Genomic DNA, 8,603 nt, shown 5'->3' on the forward strand with positions numbered 1-8,603 from the left:
TTGTTTAATAATGTATTTTCTTTCTCTTCTGTGTTAGGTTGTTAGCACTGTGTGAGCAAGTATCTTGACTTCTTATACCCTGCTATATACCTCAAAGTAGGATATAGCAGGCACTCAATTAATATGTTTAAATATATTAACATATTAATAACAGCTAACAGATATTGTAACAGAAATGGTTGCATATATTTGTTGGATGTTACAGCCACATTTTGTTGAGGTTCCTTCATTCCCTGCATGCACCCAAAAACGTGGTTAGTTCAGATTTAGTCACATTCAGTCAGACCTTAGGGGAATTACTCTTAAAGGCAGACTGACTGAGGAGTCTCCCAGTTCAGTAAGAAAGGGCTAAAAAGATTAATATCTCATCAAAGTCTCCATTAAACTTGCCACAGACTTTGGTGCACCTGACGTTAAATGATGAGGCTGTTCACCACTGACTTTACTTTGTCATGGCTTTGCTTAAAATGATAGCTTCATCGTAGCGCCAAAGGGGCAGATGATAGATGAACAGAACGATCAGGGATTTTGGCCTTATAGTCTTCTGTCCGGAAGAAGAGAAACTTGAGGGTTTTGTATTAGTCATAGTTATTTCGGAAAAGATTTGAATCACGAGTAGTTACAAAATATTTTGCTAGAGCAATGGAAACAAAAAGTCCCTGCATCATTACCTTGTAATATCATATTTGGCAAATCCGTGGCCTCAAATGTCTAGAAAGTAGAAAAGAAACTAAATGTTTTATAGAGTGAAAATGAAACAAATCAGCACAGCAGCAGCCACACAGTCTTAATTTTAGCAAATCAACAAGACCACTTGGAACCACTCTGCTCTGAGTCTCTCACTCTGCACCAGGGCAATCTGTCTGGAGCTCCCTGGGACATCTGAGGTCTACTCTCTCCTTTCCTTTGTTACTTTTTGAAAGACATAGTTAAGCCTAAGGAAAACAAATTCCCATCAAGATATATTTCAAACCTGACCTAATTCTGACTAGGCCACCTGAGCATTTCAAGTACATATTTACCCTACAAGATTAGTCTCATTTTGAGCAGTTATTCAGACTTGTAGATGTCAGTACATTAAACCAAACAAACCCAGTAATATAATTGCACTTTAAGGTCTTAGACCCAGATTGACTTCCCAGTGTAAATTTACATATTATATTCTTGATGATTTGCTCTTCCTCTTATCACACTTTAAAATAAGTAAATCTTTACGTTGGAAAAATTACAGTGTAGTCTACAAAATTGTTCTTTTTAAAAATAGTTTTGGGCTTGTCATGGAGCTAGATGCCTCAGAAGATCAACGTCTTTTGTCAATTACTCTGCATATAGCTTCAATAAGGAAGTTTCAAAACAAAATCTTCCCTAAGTAAATTGTATTATGGTGTAAAGAAGACGTATTTGTGTACTCTCTGTAGTTACACTTTCATTTTAAATCAGCAAATCGCTACACAGGTTATCCTAACAGATCCATATATTAGTTAATCTCCCAGAGCTTATCAGCCTGAAGAACACACAATATTATATTCACAGACATAAAATACTGAACAGAGAACTATGGACTGGTGGGGCAACGGGAAGCAGATATTGCTGAGCTGTGTCTGGTCTCTCAATGCTCACTTTTATACTACTTTATCTGTAGCAGTAGCTAAGACAATCATTTTATGAAATGAATATTTTTAAGATATACTGAAAATCCCGGGGTAAACATTTTCTTGTATCCATTTCTAAGAGGTGGGAAGAGTATCAAAAATATTTAAAGTCCTCCTATTATTGCTATTAAATATGAGGTATGATTTGAATAGTATTACGAGATGTCAAATTAATTGGAAAAGTGATACTTAATGATTTCTATTTATTCTTACATGACATTGCTTGTTTTCATTCTCCTCATATCTACCTTAAATCCATAGAACATTACCCCTCTTGATGATCATATCATTTATAAAGTCCCGTATCGTAATTTTCCACTATAAATAAGTATCTCTTTATTCTAAACTTTAGCTCCTTTGTCTTTATCCCTATCTTAGTATATACTTAAGTCTTTGTAATAATTCAATCAGTTATTTAATAAGTTTTATTAGCTTCTTCTGTGACAACCGTTCTTCAGTCTCTGAGGAGACAGTGATTGAAAGAGAGACAATATGCCTGCTTATGTGAAACTTCCTTTATAGCAAGGAGAGGCAATGAAAAAGGAGAAAGGTAAAGGAGAACAAAGGAAAAAATGAAGAGAGGAAAATAATGAAATAAGGGGGAAATTCTGAAAGAAATAAAGGGAGTAACATAAATGCAGGAAAGGATATTAAAGCTACCTAACAGTGTAAGTACTATATCAAGAAATAAATTAATGTAAGCAGGGCTCTGGTGGATCAGGCAGTAAAGAATCTGCCTACAATGCAGGAGACCTGGGTTTAATCTGGGTCAGGAAGATCCCCTGGAGAAGGGTATGGCTACCCACTCTAGTCTTCTTGCCTGGAGAATTCCATGGACTGAGGAGCTTTGCAGTTACAGTCCATGGGGTCATGAAGAGTAGGAAATGACTGGGCCACTAACACTTTCCCTATGACTTTTCTTTTTTTTTTTTTTCTTTTTTAATTTTATTTTATTTTTAAACTTTACATAATTGTATTAGTTTTGCCCAATATCAAAATGAATCTGCCACAGGTATACATGTGTTCCCCATCCTGAACCCTCCTCGCTCCTCCCTCCCCATACCATCCCTCTGGGTCGTCCCAGTGCACTAGCCCCAAGCATCCAGTATCGTGCATCGAACCTGGACTGGCATCTCATTTCATACATGATATTTTACATGTTTCAATGCCATTCTCCCAAATCTCCCCACCCTCTCCCTCTCCCTTTCCCACAGAGTCCATAAGACTGTTCTATACATCAGTGTCTCTTTTGCTGTCTCTTACACAGGGTTATTGTTACCATCTTTCTAAATTTCATATATATGCGTTAGTATTCCGTATTGGTGTTTTTCCTTCTGGCTTACTTCACTCTGTATAATAGGCTCCGGTTTCATCCACCTCATTAGAACTGATTCAAATGTATTCTTTTTAATGGCTGAGTAATACTCCATTGTGTATATGTACCACAGCTTTCTTATCCATTCATCTGCTGATGGACATCTAGGTTGCTTCCATGTCCTGGCTATTATAAACAGTGCTGCGATGAACATTGGGGTACACATGTCTCTTTCCCTTCTGGTTTCCTCAGTGTGTATGCCCAGCAGTGGGATTGCTGGATCATAAGGCAGTTCTATTTCCAGTTTTTTAAGGAATCTCCACCCTGTTCTCCATAGTGGCTGTACTAGTTTGCATTCCCACCAACAGTGTAAGAGGGTTCCCTTTTCTCCACACCCTCTCCAGCATTTATTATTTGTAGACTTTTGGATCGCAGCCATTCTGACTGGTGTGAAATGGTACCTCATAGAGGTTTTGATTTGCATTTCTCTGATAATGAGTGATGTTGAGCATCTTTTCATGTGTTTGTTAGCCATCTGTATGTCTTCTTTGGAGAAATGTCTATTTAGTTCTTTGGCCCATTTTTTGATTGGGTCATTTATTTTTCTGGAGTTGAGCTGTAGGAGTTGCTTGTATATTTTTGAGATTAGTTGTTTGTCAGTTGCTTCATTTGCTATTATTTTCTCCCATTCTGAAGGCTGTCTTTTCACCTTGCTAATAGTTTCCTTTGATGTGCAGAAGCTTTTAAGGTTAATTAGGTCCCATTTGTTTATTTTTGCTTTTATTTCCGATATTCTGGGAGGTGGGTCATAGAGGAGGATAGTAGCTGGGTGACCGCTTGAGATTGAAGGATATGGTCAAAGCTTGTTAAGAAAAAAAGTAACCTGATACTTTTTTAAACAGGGAGATTTTACTGAAGATTATTTAATAAGAATATTTCAATAGGGAAGAGAAAGCAGGCTCAATTACAAATACAGAGAGACAGCTGGAGGTTTGAAGCCAATGAGTGGAGGGAAGGGACCAATGAGTGGAAAGGACTGAAATAAGATGTCAAGTGTAAGAAGATTATTGCCAGACTGACTGGAGAGGATTCTTGTTGAAGGCAGGACAAGGCACTCAGATACCAGTGATCAGTTTTTCTGCCTAAATTGGCTTAGTAGGATTCTTGCTAAAACTGGGCTAGGTGGGACAAGCAAGAACTGGGACTAAGATGACCACTCGTTGAGACGAGACCTCAGAGGAGCTTGTCTAAAGTTTGATCGAGAGTGGCATTTTTGTCAGCCTCTTTCTGGGTAAATTTAAGTAATTAAGTTGGAGCTAAAGACCTAAACATTAACTAAGGCCAGTTAAGCAAATAATGTTAAGAACGTTACAGACAGAGAGAACAGCTAGAATAGACATTCCCAGAAAGAAGCACTCTGTGTGTGTGTGTGTGTGTGTGTGTGTGTGTGTGTTAGTCACTCAGTCGTGTCCTATGCTTTGCCACCCCGTGGACTGTAGCCGACCAGGATCCTCTGTCCATGGGATTCTCCAGGCAAGAATACTGGACTGGGTGGCCTTCCCTTCTCCAGGGGATCTTCCCAACCCAGGAATCAAGCCTGGATCTCCTGCATTGCAGGAGGATTCTTTCCTGTCTGAGCCACCAGGGAAAGAAGCAGTGTAACTGCAGCTGAATGATCGAGGTGGGCAGTATCTATGGGCGGGTGCCTGCCACGTCTCTTTAGTCATGTCTGACTCTATGTGCTCCATGAACTGTAAACCGCCAGGCTCCTCTGTCCACGGGATTGTCCAGGCGAGAATACTAGAGTGGGTCGCCATGCCCTCCTCCAAGGCATCTTCCCGACCCAGGGATCCAACCTACATCTCTTGCATCTCCTGCATTGACAGGTGGATTCTTTACCACGACGCCACCATGGGAGGCCAGGCAATGTCTATAAACCAGAGGAAACATTTTGGGCAGATTTATTGCATGTGTTGAGAGAATAATCATTCTCCAAATTTGCATCAAATGTAGAGAATTAGGGAAAATCAAAGATCAGGTATATCTTATAGACTGCTGCCTTGAAGAAACTTGGTAAATGTGGTAAAATTGGCTGAAGTTGAGAGACTGTGGAGAAAATAGATGTGTAAAGAAGTCTTAGATTTTATTCAGTTTGAGGCACTGTATGCAATCTTAATGAGAAGATCAGTTGGGCAGTTAGAGATATTCATCTGGATTTCCTGGAGGTGTCCAGGACTTCAGATGCATGTAGAAGTCATGAGAAATAGATTTTCTTTAATGGAGCTTCCCTGGTGGCTCAGATGGTAAAGCGTCTGCCCGCAATGCAGGAGACCCGGGTTTGAGTGTCCAGGACTTCAGATGAGTGTAGAAGTCATGAGAAATAGATTTTCTTTAATACCTCAAATCAAATGATGTCACATAGAGAAAAAATACTAGAAGAGGGCATAGGACAAAGATTACAGGGCACCAGAACAATGAGTGGGCTTCCCTCATAGCTCAGGTGGTAAAGAATCGGCCAGCAGTGCAGGAGACCCAGTTTCAATTTCTGCATTGGGAAGATCCCCTGGATAAGGGAAATGGAAGTCCACCCCAGTATTCTTGCCTGGAGAATTCCATGGACAGTGGAGCCTGGTGGGCTGCAGTCCATGGGGTCGCAAGAGTCGGACACCACTTAGAGACTAAACCACCACCAGGACAATGAGCAGACTTCCCTCATAGCTCAGTCGATAAAGAATCTGCCTGCAATGCAGGGGACCCAGGTTCAATTCCTGGGTCAGGAAGATCCCCTGGAGAAGGGAAATGGCAGTCCACTCCAGTATTCTTGCCTGCAGCATCCCAGGGACAGAGGAGCCTGGCGGGCTACTGTCCATGGGGTCGCAAGAGTCAGACACAACTTGATGACTAAACCACCACCCCAGGACAAGGTGTGGTCAGATCCAAGAAAGGAGGAGGCAACAAAGTATGAATATGTGTGTACCGTGAGTTAGAAATCCAGAAGGGTGTGGCATCCCTGCAAGCAAAAGAATGGTTTTTAAGGAGTAAAAGTTCAAAATAATTAATTTTTAAGATAAGAAATGCTATTTTTAAAATGAGAAATACCATGTTTGTTTCCCACTAGGAATAATACAATGGAGAATGAGATATTGATGAGTGGAAGAGTTCTTGAGATAAAATTGATAAAGATCCAGAATGGATTGAAGCCTTAGATAGGGTTGTGAAGACACTTAAAATAACCCCATCTAAAGAAGTAAGAAATTAGGGAACTGGATTAGCAAAAATTTTGGTGGGAAGTTGAGGAAGTTTGGTGGGAAGTTTTGTCTAACAGCCCTAATTTAGACAAAGTTCATCACCTACTGTGAAGTTCAGGAGAAAATATATAGTATATGTTTAAGAATACAGAAAAAGAGATATTGTCATTTAAAAGCATAGAAAAGTGATGTATCTGGTAAGCAATGTAAACTTGGGTTACTTTTGAGTGAACATGACTCACAGTGAGAACTTGTCACAAATTCCCATTAACATATATTTCTGTGTGTGTAGGGGTGATGGGGATGCAGGAGAGACAAAGTTATTCTGATATTCACTGGTGACTAGAATCAACTTAATTAAAAAAATAGTTTTATTGTTTAAAGAAGTATATTAGTTCTTGAAGAGTGGGATAATTTGTGTGTACTGTCTTATAGCATATAATGCAGAAAATGCTTAACTTCTGATGCAAGTAAAAACTAAGACAAAGATTTTTCTCTGTCATGGTGAGCAAAACTGAACAAAGTATTTATAGAGCAAAGGTTATAAACAAGAATAATGCAGGTATAATTTTTAGATTGGATTTAAATAATTCTATAATTAGTTCATGTTTGTTGATTTTTAATAACAAATATAGAAAATATTGATATTAAGTAAATGGATAAAAGTGCTTCCCAGTGGTACTAGTAGTAAAGAATCCTCCGGACAAAGCAGGTAGACATAAGAGACATGAGTTCAATCCTTGGGTCAGGAAGAACCCTGAGGAGGGCATGGCAACCCGCTCCAGTATTCGTGCCTGGAGAATCCCATGGACAGAGGAGCCTGGTGGGCTACGATTCATATGGTCAAACAGTCAGACATGACTGAATGACTCAGCATGCCCGCACACAAATGGATAAAAGCCTGAAAGAATTTAATTTCAACATAGACATATTTTACTCTTTTTATGTAATAAATATTTTCTTCTTTATACTTTCACTAGGCTTGACTACTTGCATTATAACTAAAAATCCAATTGTTTAATAATAAAGCTCTGTAATCAACTTACAGATGGCATCATATTTGGCAACAGAGACGTGTAACAACATCAAATGAGTACATTAGTTGGCATTTTCATCTATCGTGATAATTGAATCATTTATTGACTATTCATGCATCAATCATTGTGAGGGTCAAACAACACTAACAGTAGAGTCAATGCACACACACATGCACACACACACCATATAATTGAAGCAAAATGTTATTTTTAAAGGTTAAAGCAATTTCTTTTGGCTATACAGAAACAAGAGATATAATCTCTTTTTCTGCAAGCATGTAATATGAGGAGGAAGCAAAAATATCGAGCTGGGAAAGTAAACAAAGAGCCACTAATTGAGATCGCTTGTTAACTGGAATTGCAAACTACCAACACAGCCAAGTTCAGACAGTCCCACGAGGTCAGATTGTCTTCATTCTCTTTGATCCTGTTCACCTAGTTACTCTTTTTCTCTTCTAGATTCACTCTTTGTCCTTTTCCACCAAGCACTGTGGTCCAGATTTTAAAATCTTGCTCCACTATGTCAATAGGATCTTCCTGCTCTCTGGCTTCTGAGCAGGTATGGCTAATGAGACACCAAATATATCCTGGGACAGAAAACAGCACTCGATGAGACTGAGGAATTCAGTAGGAGTCAGATCATGAAAGAATCTCGAATCCTATGCAAGGAAATGTGCATTTATAATATGTGCAAATGGGAAACTTCAGAATGCTGTGAATGGAGGAGTGACATGATCAGATTTGCACTTTAGACTCCCCTGACTGCTGCATTGAAAGCGGATTAGAGAAAACGACTAATGGACACTGGGAAGAATCAAGTGAGGTGAAGATCGGAAAATTTGGAGTAGGGGAGAAATTCTAACATAAAGACAGAGCTAAAGAGTATCAAAAAATAATTCCTTACATCAACACAATTATTGCTTAGCCCTTTTAATTTTAAAGAGCATCTTCTCTGCATTTTTGGTGCTTATTTTAATTGTCCTCCTATTCCTTCTTATTTTTCCCATTCTTTTCAGTGAAAAGATTCTTAATATTTTGCCATTGTCCCCTGTGTAGAATTGATGAAAACATTGTTCTTTTGCTCAGAAAATGATAATAAATGCATATACAGAAAAATATCTGTGCTCAGATTTAGGAGACTCTTAACCAGAATCCATACGTGGATGCATAAACAGAAAACTGGCTAAGTAGAACCAGGTTTAAATTATCAAACCTTAATAATTATTAAACCTTAAAATTAAAACATAAATTTGATATGTTTTAATGTTCATATCACAAAAACACACTGGTTTAACCATGGATACAAGTGTATAACTATGCCAAGACATAAAACATGGGCAACAATTTGAGA

This window comes from Bos indicus, chromosome 7, assembly GCF_029378745.1.
Source record: "Bos indicus isolate NIAB-ARS_2022 breed Sahiwal x Tharparkar chromosome 7, NIAB-ARS_B.indTharparkar_mat_pri_1.0, whole genome shotgun sequence".
Classification (NCBI taxonomy): domain Eukaryota; kingdom Metazoa; phylum Chordata; class Mammalia; order Artiodactyla; family Bovidae; genus Bos; species Bos indicus.